At 50.4% G+C, this 16,080-nt stretch overlaps 28 non-coding genes across 28 annotated transcripts; all 28 read right to left on the minus strand.

Moving 5' to 3' along the window:
• Nucleotides 1–166: 166 nt before the first annotated feature.
• Trnan-guu (transfer RNA asparagine (anticodon GUU)) lies at nt 167–240 on the minus strand. Its single transcript has one exon. It is a non-coding gene; the product is annotated as a tRNA-Asn (tRNA).
• Nucleotides 241–573: 333 nt separating this feature from the next.
• Nucleotides 574–645, minus strand: Trnat-cgu (transfer RNA threonine (anticodon CGU)). The gene has a single exon. It is a non-coding gene; the product is annotated as a tRNA-Thr (tRNA).
• Nucleotides 646–1,332: 687 nt separating this feature from the next.
• Nucleotides 1,333–1,406, minus strand: Trnan-guu (transfer RNA asparagine (anticodon GUU)). Its single transcript has one exon. It is a non-coding gene; the product is annotated as a tRNA-Asn (tRNA).
• A 333-nt stretch (nt 1,407–1,739) lies between these two features.
• Trnat-cgu (transfer RNA threonine (anticodon CGU)) lies at nt 1,740–1,811 on the minus strand. The gene has a single exon. It is a non-coding gene; the product is annotated as a tRNA-Thr (tRNA).
• A 687-nt stretch (nt 1,812–2,498) lies between these two features.
• Trnan-guu (transfer RNA asparagine (anticodon GUU)) lies at nt 2,499–2,572 on the minus strand. Its single transcript has one exon. It is a non-coding gene; the product is annotated as a tRNA-Asn (tRNA).
• A 333-nt stretch (nt 2,573–2,905) lies between these two features.
• Trnat-cgu (transfer RNA threonine (anticodon CGU)) lies at nt 2,906–2,977 on the minus strand. The gene has a single exon. It is a non-coding gene; the product is annotated as a tRNA-Thr (tRNA).
• Nucleotides 2,978–3,664: 687 nt separating this feature from the next.
• On the minus strand, nt 3,665–3,738 carry Trnan-guu (transfer RNA asparagine (anticodon GUU)). Its single transcript has one exon. It is a non-coding gene; the product is annotated as a tRNA-Asn (tRNA).
• Nucleotides 3,739–4,071: 333 nt separating this feature from the next.
• Nucleotides 4,072–4,143, minus strand: Trnat-cgu (transfer RNA threonine (anticodon CGU)). The gene has a single exon. It is a non-coding gene; the product is annotated as a tRNA-Thr (tRNA).
• A 687-nt stretch (nt 4,144–4,830) lies between these two features.
• Nucleotides 4,831–4,905, minus strand: Trnan-guu (transfer RNA asparagine (anticodon GUU)). Its single transcript has one exon. It is a non-coding gene; the product is annotated as a tRNA-Asn (tRNA).
• A 332-nt stretch (nt 4,906–5,237) lies between these two features.
• Nucleotides 5,238–5,309, minus strand: Trnat-cgu (transfer RNA threonine (anticodon CGU)). Its single transcript has one exon. It is a non-coding gene; the product is annotated as a tRNA-Thr (tRNA).
• A 687-nt stretch (nt 5,310–5,996) lies between these two features.
• Trnan-guu (transfer RNA asparagine (anticodon GUU)) lies at nt 5,997–6,070 on the minus strand. Its single transcript has one exon. It is a non-coding gene; the product is annotated as a tRNA-Asn (tRNA).
• A 333-nt stretch (nt 6,071–6,403) lies between these two features.
• Trnat-cgu (transfer RNA threonine (anticodon CGU)) lies at nt 6,404–6,475 on the minus strand. The gene has a single exon. It is a non-coding gene; the product is annotated as a tRNA-Thr (tRNA).
• Nucleotides 6,476–7,162: 687 nt separating this feature from the next.
• On the minus strand, nt 7,163–7,236 carry Trnan-guu (transfer RNA asparagine (anticodon GUU)). Its single transcript has one exon. It is a non-coding gene; the product is annotated as a tRNA-Asn (tRNA).
• Nucleotides 7,237–7,569: 333 nt separating this feature from the next.
• Trnat-cgu (transfer RNA threonine (anticodon CGU)) lies at nt 7,570–7,641 on the minus strand. Its single transcript has one exon. It is a non-coding gene; the product is annotated as a tRNA-Thr (tRNA).
• Nucleotides 7,642–8,328: 687 nt separating this feature from the next.
• Trnan-guu (transfer RNA asparagine (anticodon GUU)) lies at nt 8,329–8,402 on the minus strand. The gene has a single exon. It is a non-coding gene; the product is annotated as a tRNA-Asn (tRNA).
• Nucleotides 8,403–8,735: 333 nt separating this feature from the next.
• Nucleotides 8,736–8,807, minus strand: Trnat-cgu (transfer RNA threonine (anticodon CGU)). The gene has a single exon. It is a non-coding gene; the product is annotated as a tRNA-Thr (tRNA).
• Nucleotides 8,808–9,494: 687 nt separating this feature from the next.
• Nucleotides 9,495–9,568, minus strand: Trnan-guu (transfer RNA asparagine (anticodon GUU)). The gene has a single exon. It is a non-coding gene; the product is annotated as a tRNA-Asn (tRNA).
• A 333-nt stretch (nt 9,569–9,901) lies between these two features.
• Nucleotides 9,902–9,973, minus strand: Trnat-cgu (transfer RNA threonine (anticodon CGU)). Its single transcript has one exon. It is a non-coding gene; the product is annotated as a tRNA-Thr (tRNA).
• Nucleotides 9,974–10,660: 687 nt separating this feature from the next.
• On the minus strand, nt 10,661–10,734 carry Trnan-guu (transfer RNA asparagine (anticodon GUU)). Its single transcript has one exon. It is a non-coding gene; the product is annotated as a tRNA-Asn (tRNA).
• A 504-nt stretch (nt 10,735–11,238) lies between these two features.
• On the minus strand, nt 11,239–11,310 carry Trnat-cgu (transfer RNA threonine (anticodon CGU)). Its single transcript has one exon. It is a non-coding gene; the product is annotated as a tRNA-Thr (tRNA).
• A 687-nt stretch (nt 11,311–11,997) lies between these two features.
• Nucleotides 11,998–12,071, minus strand: Trnan-guu (transfer RNA asparagine (anticodon GUU)). Its single transcript has one exon. It is a non-coding gene; the product is annotated as a tRNA-Asn (tRNA).
• A 333-nt stretch (nt 12,072–12,404) lies between these two features.
• Nucleotides 12,405–12,476, minus strand: Trnat-cgu (transfer RNA threonine (anticodon CGU)). Its single transcript has one exon. It is a non-coding gene; the product is annotated as a tRNA-Thr (tRNA).
• Nucleotides 12,477–13,163: 687 nt separating this feature from the next.
• On the minus strand, nt 13,164–13,237 carry Trnan-guu (transfer RNA asparagine (anticodon GUU)). The gene has a single exon. It is a non-coding gene; the product is annotated as a tRNA-Asn (tRNA).
• A 333-nt stretch (nt 13,238–13,570) lies between these two features.
• On the minus strand, nt 13,571–13,642 carry Trnat-cgu (transfer RNA threonine (anticodon CGU)). Its single transcript has one exon. It is a non-coding gene; the product is annotated as a tRNA-Thr (tRNA).
• Nucleotides 13,643–14,329: 687 nt separating this feature from the next.
• Trnan-guu (transfer RNA asparagine (anticodon GUU)) lies at nt 14,330–14,403 on the minus strand. Its single transcript has one exon. It is a non-coding gene; the product is annotated as a tRNA-Asn (tRNA).
• Nucleotides 14,404–14,736: 333 nt separating this feature from the next.
• Nucleotides 14,737–14,808, minus strand: Trnat-cgu (transfer RNA threonine (anticodon CGU)). The gene has a single exon. It is a non-coding gene; the product is annotated as a tRNA-Thr (tRNA).
• A 687-nt stretch (nt 14,809–15,495) lies between these two features.
• Nucleotides 15,496–15,569, minus strand: Trnan-guu (transfer RNA asparagine (anticodon GUU)). Its single transcript has one exon. It is a non-coding gene; the product is annotated as a tRNA-Asn (tRNA).
• A 333-nt stretch (nt 15,570–15,902) lies between these two features.
• On the minus strand, nt 15,903–15,974 carry Trnat-cgu (transfer RNA threonine (anticodon CGU)). Its single transcript has one exon. It is a non-coding gene; the product is annotated as a tRNA-Thr (tRNA).
• Between the last annotated feature and the right edge of the window lie 106 nt (nt 15,975–16,080).

Consider the following 16,080-nt stretch of genomic DNA (forward strand, 5'->3'; position numbering starts at 1 on the left):
ACAGTAGAACGTCTGTGTAGGGCCATGTTTTTACCTACAGTGTCACTTGGCTGAATGTGTATAAGGCTGTGTGGCATCACTCAAACACAGCCAAATTGTCACGCTAGCTGTGTATCTCTAACAAAGTTGACGTATGTCCTCACCTCGGTGCCGGTTAAAACGATTTCGCCCCCGGGTGGGCTCGAACCGCCAACCTTTCGGTTAACAGCCGAACGCGCTAGCCGATTGCGCCACGGAGGCCTTGGCTTTGGCTCCCTTGTGCTCTGTATATCAACGCAATTCGTATACCTTCTGCAGGAATCTCGCAGAATGGTAGCATCTGCTTGCGCCTCTTCACATGGATAACGTGCATGCACACTGTAGCGAGGCTCGTAAACGAATGACATCGCCAAGCATGACATTATACTGCAAAATGCATACAAACCACTGTTGTGCCTATGCATTCAGAAAACCTCTGAGGCCAGTAGAATACTTGTCATAGGTTGTAGAACATCCCTTTCATTCAGTGTACTGCCATGTGTTAGATGCTGCTCGAGATAGCTCCGCTCCTTGCAGGAAGGTTAAAAAAATGAATGCCTTCTGTGAGGTTCGAACTCACGACCCCTGGTTTACGAGACCAGTGCTCTACCACTGAGCTAAGAAGGCGGCAGCTTAGCGTTTGCGAGCTATCCCCGAATTGTCACTTCATCATACTGAATCTTGCAGCCCTCGACCAGATATCGGATTTGGCACACAGCTGCTGCTGGGGGTGTCCACATTGCCGTTTTCCAAATCTCTTGACTGTTTCGCCCTTACGATCGACGACGAGCGTCGGGCCACCAGAAGTTTGCGGTCTGCACAATCCTGACCTAGTGCACAGCTTGTGGGATAGCGTGGCTCGACTGCGAAATGCACCTTTCGGCTCCTCTCTCTGGCTACAGTATGCTGTTGTCCACAGTGGCACTGGCGTTGCCCATGGGGCTTCATGTAAGGCGACTGCACGTCTCTCGGCCAACAGCGGCCCACTGCAGACCGACACTTAAGAGACACCAAATACAAATCGACATCGAGAGACAGGCCCTGTCATATGGCAGTCGCGACGTATACGCTGAAATTGAATGTAAAGAATACGTCTTTTGTAGTGGGCGTCGCTCTACTGCAGTCACACATGGCGAATAAATAGGAAAACAGTAGAACGTCTGTGTAGGGCCATGTTTTTACCTACAGTGTCACTTGGCTGAATGTGTATAAGGCTGTGTGGCATCACTCAAACACAGCCAAATTGTCACGCTAGCTGTGTATCTCTAACAAAGTTGACGTATGTCCTCACCTCGGTGCCGGTTAAAACGATTTCGCCCCCGGGTGGGCTCGAACCACCAACCTTTCGGTTAACAGCCGAACGCGCTAGCCGATTGCGCCACGGAGGCCTTGACTTTGGCTCCCTTGTGCTCTGTATATCAACGCAATTCGTATACCTTCTGCAGGAATCTCGCAGAATGGTAGCATCTGCTTGCGCCTCTTCACATGGATAACGTGCATGCACACTGTAGCGAGGCTCGTAAACGAATGACATCGCCAAGCATGACATTATACTGCAAAATGCATACAAACCACTGTTGTGCCTATGCATTCAGAAAACCTCTGAGGCCAGTAGAATACTTGTCATAGGTTGTAGAACATCCCTTTCATTCAGTGTACTGCCATGTGTTAGATGCTGCTCGAGATAGCTCCGCTCCTTGCAGGAAGGTTAAAAAAATGAATGCCTTCTGTGAGGTTCGAACTCACGACCCCTGGTTTACGAGACCAGTGCTCTACCACTGAGCTAAGAAGGCGGCAGCTTAGCGTTTGCGAGCTATCCCCGAATTGTCACTTCATCATACTGAATCTTGCAGCCCTCGACCAGATATCGGATTTGGCACACAGCTGCTGCTGGGGGTGTCCACATTGCCGTTTTCCAAATCTCTTGACTGTTTCGCCCTTACGATCGACGACGAGCGTCGGGCCACCAGAAGTTTGCGGTCTGCACAATCCTGACCTAGTGCACAGCTTGTGGGATAGCGTGGCTCGACTGCGAAATGCACCTTTCGGCTCCTCTCTCTGGCTACAGTATGCTGTTGTCCACAGTGGCACTGGCGTTGCCCATGGGGCTTCATGTAAGGCGACTGCACGTCTCTCGGCCAACAGCGGCCCACTGCAGACCGACACTTAAGAGACACCAAATACAAATCGACATCGAGAGACAGGCCCTGTCATATGGCAGTCGCGACGTATACGCTGAAATTGAATGTAAAGAATACGTCTTTTGTAGTGGGCGTCGCTCTACTGCAGTCACACATGGCGAATAAATAGGAAAACAGTAGAACGTCTGTGTAGGGCCATGTTTTTACCTACAGTGTCACTTGGCTGAATGTGTATAAGGCTGTGTGGCATCACTCAAACACAGCCAAATTGTCACGCTAGCTGTGTATCTCTAACAAAGTTGACGTATGTCCTCACCTCGGTGCCGGTTAAAACGATTTCGCCCCCGGGTGGGCTCGAACCACCAACCTTTCGGTTAACAGCCGAACGCGCTAGCCGATTGCGCCACGGAGGCCTTGACTTTGGCTCCCTTGTGCTCTGTATATCAACGCAATTCGTATACCTTCTGCAGGAATCTCGCAGAATGGTAGCATCTGCTTGCGCCTCTTCACATGGATAACGTGCATGCACACTGTAGCGAGGCTCGTAAACGAATGACATCGCCAAGCATGACATTATACTGCAAAATGCATACAAACCACTGTTGTGCCTATGCATTCAGAAAACCTCTGAGGCCAGTAGAATACTTGTCATAGGTTGTAGAACATCCCTTTCATTCAGTGTACTGCCATGTGTTAGATGCTGCTCGAGATAGCTCCGCTCCTTGCAGGAAGGTTAAAAAAATGAATGCCTTCTGTGAGGTTCGAACTCACGACCCCTGGTTTACGAGACCAGTGCTCTACCACTGAGCTAAGAAGGCGGCAGCTTAGCGTTTGCGAGCTATCCCCGAATTGTCACTTCATCATACTGAATCTTGCAGCCCTCGACCAGATATCGGATTTGGCACACAGCTGCTGCTGGGGATGTCCACATTGCCGTTTTCCAAATCTCTTGACTGTTTCGCCCTTACGATCGACGACGAGCGTCGGGCCACCAGAAGTTTGCGGTCTGCACAATCCTGACCTAGTGCACAGCTTGTGGGATAGCGTGGCTCGACTGCGAAATGCACCTTTCGGCTCCTCTCTCTGGCTACAGTATGCTGTTGTCCACAGTGGCACTGGCGTTGCCCATGGGGCTTCATGTAAGGCGACTGCACGTCTCTCGGCCAACAGCGGCCCACTGCAGACCGACACTTAAGAGACACCAAATACAAATCGACATCGAGAGACAGGCCCTGTCATATGGCAGTCGCGACGTATACGCTGAAATTGAATGTAAAGAATACGTCTTTTGTAGTGGGCGTCGCTCTACTGCAGTCACACATGGCGAATAAATAGGAAAACAGTAGAACGTCTGTGTAGGGCCATGTTTTTACCTACAGTGTCACTTGGCTGAATGTGTATAAGGCTGTGTGGCATCACTCAAACACAGCCAAATTGTCACGCTAGCTGTGTATCTCTAACAAAGTTGACGTATGTCCTCACCTCGGTGCCGGTTAAAACGATTTCGCCCCCGGGTGGGCTCGAACCACCAACCTTTCGGTTAACAGCCGAACGCGCTAGCCGATTGCGCCACGGAGGCCTTGACTTTGGCTCCCTTGTGCTCTGTATATCAACGCAATTCGTATACCTTCTGCAGGAATCTCGCAGAATGGTAGCATCTGCTTGCGCCTCTTCACATGGATAACGTGCATGCACACTGTAGCGAGGCTCGTAAACGAATGACATCGCCAAGCATGACATTATACTGCAAAATGCATACAAACCACTGTTGTGCCTATGCATTCAGAAAACCTCTGAGGCCAGTAGAATACTTGTCATAGGTTGTAGAACATCCCTTTCATTCAGTGTACTGCCATGTGTTAGATGCTGCTCGAGATAGCTCCGCTCCTTGCAGGAAGGTTAAAAAAATGAATGCCTTCTGTGAGGTTCGAACTCACGACCCCTGGTTTACGAGACCAGTGCTCTACCACTGAGCTAAGAAGGCGGCAGCTTAGCGTTTGCGAGCTATCCCCGAATTGTCACTTCATCATACTGAATCTTGCAGCCCTCGACCAGATATCGGATTTGGCACACAGCTGCTGCTGGGGATGTCCACATTGCCGTTTTCCAAATCTCTTGACTGTTTCGCCCTTACGATCGACGACGAGCGTCGGGCCACCAGAAGTTTGCGGTCTGCACAATCCTGACCTAGTGCACAGCTTGTGGGATAGCGTGGCTCGACTGCGAAATGCACCTTTCGGCTCCTCTCTCTGGCTACAGTATGCTGTTGTCCACAGTGGCACTGGCGTTGCCCATGGGGCTTCATGTAAGGCGACTGCACGTCTCTCGGCCAACAGCGGCCCACTGCAGACCGACACTTAAGAGACACCAAATACAAATCGACATCGAGAGACAGGCCCTGTCATATGGCAGTCGCGACGTATACGCTGAAATTGAATGTAAAGAATACGTCTTTTGTAGTGGGCGTCGCTCTACTGCAGTCACACATGGCGAATAAATAGGAAAACAGTAGAACGTCTGTGTAGGGCCATGTTTTTACCTACAGTGTCACTTGGCTGAATGTGTATAAGGCTGTGTGGCATCACTCAAACACAGCCAAATTGTCACGCTAGCTGTGTATCTCTAACAAAGTTGACGTATGTCCTCACCTCGGTGCCGGTTAAAACGATTTCGGCCCCGGGTGGGCTCGAACCACCAACCTTTCGGTTAACAGCCGAACGCGCTAGCCGATTGCGCCACGGAGGCCTTGACTTTGGCTCCCTTGTGCTCTGTATATCAACGCAATTCGTATACCTTCTGCAGGAATCTCGCAGAATGGTAGCATCTGCTTGCGCCTCTTCACATGGATAACGTGCATGCACACTGTAGCGAGGCTCGTAAACGAATGACATCGCCAAGCATGACATTATACTGCAAAATGCATACAAACCACTGTTGTGCCTATGCATTCAGAAAACCTCTGAGGCCAGTAGAATACTTGTCATAGGTTGTAGAACATCCCTTTCATTCAGTGTACTGCCATGTGTTAGATGCTGCTCGAGATAGCTCCGCTCCTTGCAGGAAGGTTAAAAAAATGAATGCCTTCTGTGAGGTTCGAACTCACGACCCCTGGTTTACGAGACCAGTGTTCTACCACTGAGCTAAGAAGGCGGCAGCTTAGCGTTTGCGAGCTATCCCCGAATTGTCACTTCATCATACTGAATCTTGCAGCCCTCGACCAGATATCGGATTTGGCACACAGCTGCTGCTGGGGGTGTCCACATTGCCGTTTTCCAAATCTCTTGACTGTTTCGCCCTTACGATCGACGACGAGCGTCGGGCCACCAGAAGTTTGCGGTCTGCACAATCCTGACCTAGTGCACAGCTTGTGGGATAGCGTGGCTCGACTGCGAAATGCACCTTTCGGCTCCTCTCTCTGGCTACAGTATGCTGTTGTCCACAGTGGCACTGGCGTTGCCCATGGGGCTTCATGTAAGGCGACTGCACGTCTCTCGGCCAACAGCGGCCCACTGCAGACCGACACTTAAGAGACACCAAATACAAATCGACATCGAGAGACAGGCCCTGTCATATGGCAGTCGCGACGTATACGCTGAAATTGAATGTAAAGAATACGTCTTTTGTAGTGGGCGTCGCTCTACTGCAGTCACACATGGCGAATAAATAGGAAAACAGTAGAACGTCTGTGTAGGGCCATGTTTTTACCTACAGTGTCACTTGGCTGAATGTGTATAAGGCTGTGTGGCATCACTCAAACACAGCCAAATTGTCACGCTAGCTGTGTATCTCTAACAAAGTTGACGTATGTCCTCACCTCGGTGCCGGTTAAAACGATTTCGCCCCCGGGTGGGCTCGAACCACCAACCTTTCGGTTAACAGCCGAACGCGCTAGCCGATTGCGCCACGGAGGCCTTGACTTTGGCTCCCTTGTGCTCTGTATATCAACGCAATTCGTATACCTTCTGCAGGAATCTCGCAGAATGGTAGCATCTGCTTGCGCCTCTTCACATGGATAACGTGCATGCACACTGTAGCGAGGCTCGTAAACGAATGACATCGCCAAGCATGACATTATACTGCAAAATGCATACAAACCACTGTTGTGCCTATGCATTCAGAAAACCTCTGAGGCCAGTAGAATACTTGTCATAGGTTGTAGAACATCCCTTTCATTCAGTGTACTGCCATGTGTTAGATGCTGCTCGAGATAGCTCCGCTCCTTGCAGGAAGGTTAAAAAAATGAATGCCTTCTGTGAGGTTCGAACTCACGACCCCTGGTTTACGAGACCAGTGTTCTACCACTGAGCTAAGAAGGCGGCAGCTTAGCGTTTGCGAGCTATCCCCGAATTGTCACTTCATCATACTGAATCTTGCAGCCCTCGACCAGATATCGGATTTGGCACACAGCTGCTGCTGGGGGTGTCCACATTGCCGTTTTCCAAATCTCTTGACTGTTTCGCCCTTACGATCGACGACGAGCGTCGGGCCACCAGAAGTTTGCGGTCTGCACAATCCTGACCTAGTGCACAGCTTGTGGGATAGCGTGGCTCGACTGCGAAATGCACCTTTCGGCTCCTCTCTCTGGCTACAGTATGCTGTTGTCCACAGTGGCACTGGCGTTGCCCATGGGGCTTCATGTAAGGCGACTGCACGTCTCTCGGCCAACAGCGGCCCACTGCAGACCGACACTTAAGAGACACCAAATACAAATCGACATCGAGAGACAGGCCCTGTCATATGGCAGTCGCGACGTATACGCTGAAATTGAATGTAAAGAATACGTCTTTTGTAGTGGGCGTCGCTCTACTGCAGTCACACATGGCGAATAAATAGGAAAACAGTAGAACGTCTGTGTAGGGCCATGTTTTTACCTACAGTGTCACTTGGCTGAATGTGTATAAGGCTGTGTGGCATCACTCAAACACAGCCAAATTGTCACGCTAGCTGTGTATCTCTAACAAAGTTGACGTATGTCCTCACCTCGGTGCCGGTTAAAACGATTTCGCCCCCGGGTGGGCTCGAACCACCAACCTTTCGGTTAACAGCCGAACGCGCTAGCCGATTGCGCCACGGAGGCCTTGACTTTGGCTCCCTTGTGCTCTGTATATCAACGCAATTCGTATACCTTCTGCAGGAATCTCGCAGAATGGTAGCATCTGCTTGCGCCTCTTCACATGGATAACGTGCATGCACACTGTAGCGAGGCTCGTAAACGAATGACATCGCCAAGCATGACATTATACTGCAAAATGCATACAAACCACTGTTGTGCCTATGCATTCAGAAAACCTCTGAGGCCAGTAGAATACTTGTCATAGGTTGTAGAACATCCCTTTCATTCAGTGTACTGCCATGTGTTAGATGCTGCTCGAGATAGCTCCGCTCCTTGCAGGAAGGTTAAAAAAATGAATGCCTTCTGTGAGGTTCGAACTCACGACCCCTGGTTTACGAGACCAGTGCTCTACCACTGAGCTAAGAAGGCGGCAGCTTAGCGTTTGCGAGCTATCCCCGAATTGTCACTTCATCATACTGAATCTTGCAGCCCTCGACCAGATATCGGATTTGGCACACAGCTGCTGCTGGGGGTGTCCACATTGCCGTTTTCCAAATCTCTTGACTGTTTCGCCCTTACGATCGACGACGAGCGTCGGGCCACCAGAAGTTTGCGGTCTGCACAATCCTGACCTAGTGCACAGCTTGTGGGATAGCGTGGCTCGACTGCGAAATGCACCTTTCGGCTCCTCTCTCTGGCTACAGTATGCTGTTGTCCACAGTGGCACTGGCGTTGCCCATGGGGCTTCATGTAAGGCGACTGCACGTCTCTCGGCCAACAGCGGCCCACTGCAGACCGACACTTAAGAGACACCAAATACAAATCGACATCGAGAGACAGGCCCTGTCATATGGCAGTCGCGACGTATACGCTGAAATTGAATGTAAAGAATACGTCTTTTGTAGTGGGCGTCGCTCTACTGCAGTCACACATGGCGAATAAATAGGAAAACAGTAGAACGTCTGTGTAGGGCCATGTTTTTACCTACAGTGTCACTTGGCTGAATGTGTATAAGGCTGTGTGGCATCACTCAAACACAGCCAAATTGTCACGCTAGCTGTGTATCTCTAACAAAGTTGACGTATGTCCTCACCTCGGTGCCGGTTAAAACGATTTCGCCCCCGGGTGGGCTCGAACCGCCAACCTTTCGGTTAACAGCCGAACGCGCTAGCCGATTGCGCCACGGAGGCCTTGGCTTTGGCTCCCTTGTGCTCTGTATATCAACGCAATTCGTATACCTTCTGCAGGAATCTCGCAGAATGGTAGCATCTGCTTGCGCCTCTTCACATGGATAACGTGCATGCACACTGTAGCGAGGCTCGTAAACGAATGACATCGCCAAGCATGACATTATACTGCAAAATGCATACAAACCACTGTTGTGCCTATGCATTCAGAAAACCTCTGAGGCCAGTAGAATACTTGTCATAGGTTGTAGAACATCCCTTTCATTCAGTGTACTGCCATGTGTTAGATGCTGCTCGAGATAGCTCCGCTCCTTGCAGGAAGGTTAAAAAAATGAATGCCTTCTGTGAGGTTCGAACTCACGACCCCTGGTTTACGAGACCAGTGTTCTACCACTGAGCTAAGAAGGCGGCAGCTTAGCGTTTGCGAGCTATCCCCGAATTGTCACTTCATCATACTGAATCTTGCAGCCCTCGACCAGATATCGGATTTGGCACACAGCTGCTGCTGGGGGTGTCCACATTGCCGTTTTCCAAATCTCTTGACTGTTTCGCCCTTACGATCGACGACGAGCGTCGGGCCACCAGAAGTTTGCGGTCTGCACAATCCTGACCTAGTGCACAGCTTGTGGGATAGCGTGGCTCGACTGCGAAATGCACCTTTCGGCTCCTCTCTCTGGCTACAGTATGCTGTTGTCCACAGTGGCACTGGCGTTGCCCATGGGGCTTCATGTAAGGCGACTGCACGTCTCTCGGCCAACAGCGGCCCACTGCAGACCGACACTTAAGAGACACCAAATACAAATCGACATCGAGAGACAGGCCCTGTCATATGGCAGTCGCGACGTATACGCTGAAATTGAATGTAAAGAATACGTCTTTTGTAGTGGGCGTCGCTCTACTGCAGTCACACATGGCGAATAAATAGGAAAACAGTAGAACGTCTGTGTAGGGCCATGTTTTTACCTACAGTGTCACTTGGCTGAATGTGTATAAGGCTGTGTGGCATCACTCAAACACAGCCAAATTGTCACGCTAGCTGTGTATCTCTAACAAAGTTGACGTATGTCCTCACCTCGGTGCCGGTTAAAACGATTTCGCCCCCGGGTGGGCTCGAACCACCAACCTTTCGGTTAACAGCCGAACGCGCTAGCCGATTGCGCCACGGAGGCCTTGACTTTGGCTCCCTTGTGCTCTGTATATCAACGCAATTCGTATACCTTCTGCAGGAATCTCGCAGAATGGTAGCATCTGCTTGCGCCTCTTCACATGGATAACGTGCATGCACACTGTAGCGAGGCTCGTAAACGAATGACATCGCCAAGCATGACATTATACTGCAAAATGCATACAAACCACTGTTGTGCCTATGCATTCAGAAAACCTCTGAGGCCAGTAGAATACTTGTCATAGGTTGTAGAACATCCCTTTCATTCAGTGTACTGCCATGTGTTAGATGCTGCTCGAGATAGCTCCGCTCCTTGCAGGAAGGTTAAAAAAATGAATGCCTTCTGTGAGGTTCGAACTCACGACCCCTGGTTTACGAGACCAGTGTTCTACCACTGAGCTAAGAAGGCGGCAGCTTAGCGTTTGCGAGCTATCCCCGAATTGTCACTTCATCATACTGAATCTTGCAGCCCTCGACCAGATATCGGATTTGGCACACAGCTGCTGCTGGGGGTGTCCACATTGCCGTTTTCCAAATCTCTTGACTGTTTCGCCCTTACGATCGACGACGAGCGTCGGGCCACCAGAAGTTTGCGGTCTGCACAATCCTGACCTAGTGCACAGCTTGTGGGATAGCGTGGCTCGACTGCGAAATGCACCTTTCGGCTCCTCTCTCTGGCTACAGTATGCTGTTGTCCACAGTGGCACTGGCGTTGCCCATGGGGCTTCATGTAAGGCGACTGCACGTCTCTCGGCCAACAGCGGCCCACTGCAGACCGACACTTAAGAGACACCAAATACAAATCGACATCGAGAGACAGGCCCTGTCATATGGCAGTCGCGACGTATACGCTGAAATTGAATGTAAAGAATACGTCTTTTGTAGTGGGCGTCGCTCTACTGCAGTCACACATGGCGAATAAATAGGAAAACAGTAGAACGTCTGTGTAGGGCCATGTTTTTACCTACAGTGTCACTTGGCTGAATGTGTATAAGGCTGTGTGGCATCACTCAAACACAGCCAAATTGTCACGCTAGCTGTGTATCTCTAACAAAGTTGACGTATGTCCTCACCTCGGTGCCGGTTAAAACGATTTCGCCCCCGGGTGGGCTCGAACCACCAACCTTTCGGTTAACAGCCGAACGCGCTAGCCGATTGCGCCACGGAGGCCTTGACTTTGGCTCCCTTGTGCTCTGTATATCAACGCAATTCGTATACCTTCTGCAGGAATCTCGCAGAATGGTAGCATCTGCTTGCGCCTCTTCACATGGATAACGTGCATGCACACTGTAGCGAGGCTCGTAAACGAATGACATCGCCAAGCATGACATTATACTGCAAAATGCATACAAACCACTTGTGCTCTGTATATCAACGCAATTCGTATACCTTCTGCAGGAATCTCGCAGAATGGTAGCATCTGCTTGCGCCTCTTCACATGGATAACGTGCATGCACACTGTAGCGAGGCTCGTAAACGAATGACATCGCCAAGCATGACATTATACTGCAAAATGCATACAAACCACTGTTGTGCCTATGCATTCAGAAAACCTCTGAGGCCAGTAGAATACTTGTCATAGGTTGTAGAACATCCCTTTCATTCAGTGTACTGCCATGTGTTAGATGCTGCTCGAGATAGCTCCGCTCCTTGCAGGAAGGTTAAAAAAATGAATGCCTTCTGTGAGGTTCGAACTCACGACCCCTGGTTTACGAGACCAGTGTTCTACCACTGAGCTAAGAAGGCGGCAGCTTAGCGTTTGCGAGCTATCCCCGAATTGTCACTTCATCATACTGAATCTTGCAGCCCTCGACCAGATATCGGATTTGGCACACAGCTGCTGCTGTGGGTGTCCACATTGCCGTTTTCCAAATCTCTTGACTGTTTCGCCCTTACGATCGACGACGAGCGTCGGGCCACCAGAAGTTTGCGGTCTGCACAATCCTGACCTAGTGCACAGCTTGTGGGATAGCGTGGCTCGACTGCGAAATGCACCTTTCGGCTCCTCTCTCTGGCTACAGTATGCTGTTGTCCACAGTGGCACTGGCGTTGCCCATGGGGCTTCATGTAAGGCGACTGCACGTCTCTCGGCCAACAGCGGCCCACTGCAGACCGACACTTAAGAGACACCAAATACAAATCGACATCGAGAGACAGGCCCTGTCATATGGCAGTCGCGACGTATACGCTGAAATTGAATGTAAAGAATACGTCTTTTGTAGTGGGCGTCGCTCTACTGCAGTCACACATGGCGAATAAATAGGAAAACAGTAGAACGTCTGTGTAGGGCCATGTTTTTACCTACAGTGTCACTTGGCTGAATGTGTATAAGGCTGTGTGGCATCACTCAAACACAGCCAAATTGTCACGCTAGCTGTGTATCTCTAACAAAGTTGACGTATGTCCTCACCTCGGTGCCGGTTAAAACGATTTCGCCCCCGGGTGGGCTCGAACCGCCAACCTTTCGGTTAACAGCCGAACGCGCTAGCCGATTGCGCCACGGAGGCCTTGGCTTTGGCTCCCTTGTGCTCTGTATATCAACGCAATTCGTATACCTTCTGCAGGAATCTCGCAGAATGGTAGCATCTGCTTGCGCCTCTTCACATGGATAACGTGCATGCACACTGTAGCGAGGCTCGTAAACGAATGACATCGCCAAGCATGACATTATACTGCAAAATGCATACAAACCACTGTTGTGCCTATGCATTCAGAAAACCTCTGAGGCCAGTAGAATACTTGTCATAGGTTGTAGAACATCCCTTTCATTCAGTGTACTGCCATGTGTTAGATGCTGCTCGAGATAGCTCCGCTCCTTGCAGGAAGGTTAAAAAAATGAATGCCTTCTGTGAGGTTCGAACTCACGACCCCTGGTTTACGAGACCAGTGTTCTACCACTGAGCTAAGAAGGCGGCAGCTTAGCGTTTGCGAGCTATCCCCGAATTGTCACTTCATCATACTGAATCTTGCAGCCCTCGACCAGATATCGGATTTGGCACACAGCTGCTGCTGGGGGTGTCCACATTGCCGTTTTCCAAATCTCTTGACTGTTTCGCCCTTACGATCGACGACGAGCGTCGGGCCACCAGAAGTTTGCGGTCTGCACAATCCTGACCTAGTGCACAGCTTGTGGGATAGCGTGGCTCGACTGCGAAATGCACCTTTCGGCTCCTCTCTCTGGCTACAGTATGCTGTTGTCCACAGTGGCACTGGCGTTGCCCATGGGGCTTCATGTAAGGCGACTGCACGTCTCTCGGCCAACAGCGGCCCACTGCAGACCGACACTTAAGAGACACCAAATACAAATCGACATCGAGAGACAGGCCCTGTCATATGGCAGTCGCGACGTATACGCTGAAATTGAATGTAAAGAATACGTCTTTTGTAGTGGGCGTCGCTCTACTGCAGTCACACATGGCGAATAAATAGGAAAACAGTAGAACGTCTGTGTAGGGCCATGTTTTTACCTACAGTGTCACTTGGCTGAATGTGTATAAGGCTGTGTGGCATCACTCAAACACAGCCAAATTGTCACGCTAGCTGTGTATCTCTAACAAAGTTGACGTATGTCCTCACCTCGGTGCCGGTTAAAACGATTTCGCCCCCGGGTGGGCTCGAACCACCAACCTTTCGGTTAACAGCCGAACGCGCTAGCCGATTGCGCCACGGAGGCCTTGACTTTGGCTCCCTTGTGCTCTGTATATCAACGCAATTCGTATACCTTCTGCAGGAATCTCGCAGAATGGTAGCATCTGCTTGCGCCTCTTCACATGGATAACGTGCATGCACACTGTAGCGAGGCTCGTAAACGAATGACATCGCCAAGCATGACATTATACTGCAAAATGCATACAAACCACTGTTGTGCCTATGCATTCAGAAAACCTCTGAGGCCAGTAGAATACTTGTCATAGGTTGTAGAACATCCCTTTCATTCAGTGTACTGCCATGTGTTAGATGCTGCTCGAGATAGCTCCGCTCCTTGCAGGAAGGTTAAAAAAATGAATGCCTTCTGTGAGGTTCGAACTCACGACCCCTGGTTTACGAGACCAGTGTTCTACCACTGAGCTAAGAAGGCGGCAGCTTAGCGTTTGCGAGCTATCCCCGAATTGTCACTTCATCATACTGAATCTTGCAGCCCTCGACCAGATATCGGATTTGGCACACAGCTGCTGCTGGGGGTGTCCACATTGCCGTTTTCCAAATCTCTTGACTGTTTCGCCCTTACGATCGACGACGAGCGTCGGGCCACCAGAAGTTTGCGGTCTGCACAATCCTGACCTAGTGCACAGCTTGTGGGATAGCGTGGCTCGACTGCGAAATGCACCTTTCGGCTCCTCTCTCTGGCTACAGTATGCTGTTGTCCACAGTGGCACTGGCGTTGCCCATGGGGCTTCATGTAAGGCGACTGCACGTCTCTCGGCCAACAGCGGCCCACTGCAGACCGACACTTAAGAGACACCAAATACAAATCGACATCGAGAGACAGGCCCTGTCATATGGCAGTCGCGACGTATACGCTGAAATTGAATGTAAAGAATACGTCTTTTGTAGTGGGCGTCGCTCTACTGCAGTCACACATGGCGAATAAATAGGAAAACAGTAGAACGTCTGTGTAGGGCCATGTTTTTACCTACAGTGTCACTTGGCTGAATGTGTATAAGGCTGTGTGGCATCACTCAAACACAGCCAAATTGTCACGCTAGCTGTGTATCTCTAACAAAGTTGACGTATGTCCTCACCTCGGTGCCGGTTAAAACGATTTCGCCCCCGGGTGGGCTCGAACCGCCAACCTTTCGGTTAACAGCCGAACGCGCTAGCCGATTGCGCCACGGAGGCCTTGGCTTTGGCTCCCTTGTGCTCTGTATATCAACGCAATTCGTATACCTTCTGCAGGAATCTCGCAGAATGGTAGCATCTGCTTGCGCCTCTTCACATGGATAACGTGCATGCACACTGTAGCGAGGCTCGTAAACGAATGACATCGCCAAGCATGACATTATACTGCAAAATGCATACAAACCACTGTTGTGCCTATGCATTCAGAAAACCTCTGAGGCCAGTAGAATACTTGTCATAGGTTGTAGAACATCCCTTTCATTCAGTGTACTGCCATGTGTTAGATGCTGCTCGAGATAGCTCCGCTCCTTGCAGGAAGGTTAAAAAAATGAATGCCTTCTGTGAGGTTCGAACTCACGACCCCTGGTTTACGAGACCAGTGTTCTACCACTGAGCTAAGAAGGCGGCAGCTTAGCGTTTGCGAGCTATCCCCGAATTGTCACTTCATCATACTGAATCTTGCAGCCCTCGACCAGATATCGGATTTGGCACACAGCTGCTGCTGGGGGTGTCCACATTGCCGTTTTCCAAATCTCTTGACTGTTTCGCCCTTACGATCGACGACGAGCGTCGGGCCACCAGAAGTTTGCGGTCTGCACAATCCTGACCTAGTGCACAGCTTGTGGGATAGCGTGGCTCGACTGCGAAATGCACCTTTCGGCTCCTCTCTCTGGCTACAGTATGCTGTTGTCCACAGTGGCACTGGCGTTGCCCATGGGGCTTCATGTAAGGCGACTGCACGTCTCTCGGCCAACAGCGGCCCACTGCAGACCGACACTTAAGAGACACCAAATACAAATCGACATCGAGAGACAGGCCCTGTCATATGGCAGTCGCGACGTATACGCTGAAATTGAATGTAAAGAATACGTCTTTTGTAGTGGGCGTCGCTCTACTGCAGTCACACATGGCGAATAAATAGGAAAACAGTAGAACGTCTGTGTAGGGCCATGTTTTTACCTACAGTGTCACTTGGCTGAATGTGTATAAGGCTGTGTGGCATCACTCAAACACAGCCAAATTGTCACGCTAGCTGTGTATCTCTAACAAAGTTGACGTATGTCCTCACCTCGGTGCCGGTTAAAACGATTTCGCCCCCGGGTGGGCTCGAACCACCAACCTTTCGGTTAACAGCCGAACGCGCTAGCCGATTGCGCCACGGAGGCCTTGACTTTGGCTCCCTTGTGCTCTGTATATCAACGCAATTCGTATACCTTCTGCAGGAATCTCGCAGAATGGTAGCATCTGCTTGCGCCTCTTCACATGGATAACGTGCATGCACACTGTAGCGAGGCTCGTAAACGAATGACATCGCCAAGCATGACATTATACTGCAAAATGCATACAAACCACTGTTGTGCCTATGCATTCAGAAAACCTCTGAGGCCAGTAGAATACTTGTCATAGGTTGTAGAACATCCCTTTCATTCAGTGTACTGCCATGTGTTAGATGCTGCTCGAGATAGCTCCGCTCCTTGCAGGAAGGTTAAAAAAATGAATGCCTTCTGTGAGGTTCGAACTCACGACCCCTGGTTTACGAGACCAGTGTTCTACCACTGAGCTAAGAAGGCGGCAGCTTAGCGTTTGCGAGCTATCCCCGAATTGTCACTTCATCATACTGAATCTTGCAGCCCTCGACCAGATATCGGATTTGGCACACAGCTGCTGCTGTGGGTG

This window comes from Schistocerca nitens, chromosome 6, assembly GCF_023898315.1.
Source record: "Schistocerca nitens isolate TAMUIC-IGC-003100 chromosome 6, iqSchNite1.1, whole genome shotgun sequence".
In the NCBI taxonomy this organism is placed as follows: domain Eukaryota; kingdom Metazoa; phylum Arthropoda; class Insecta; order Orthoptera; family Acrididae; genus Schistocerca; species Schistocerca nitens.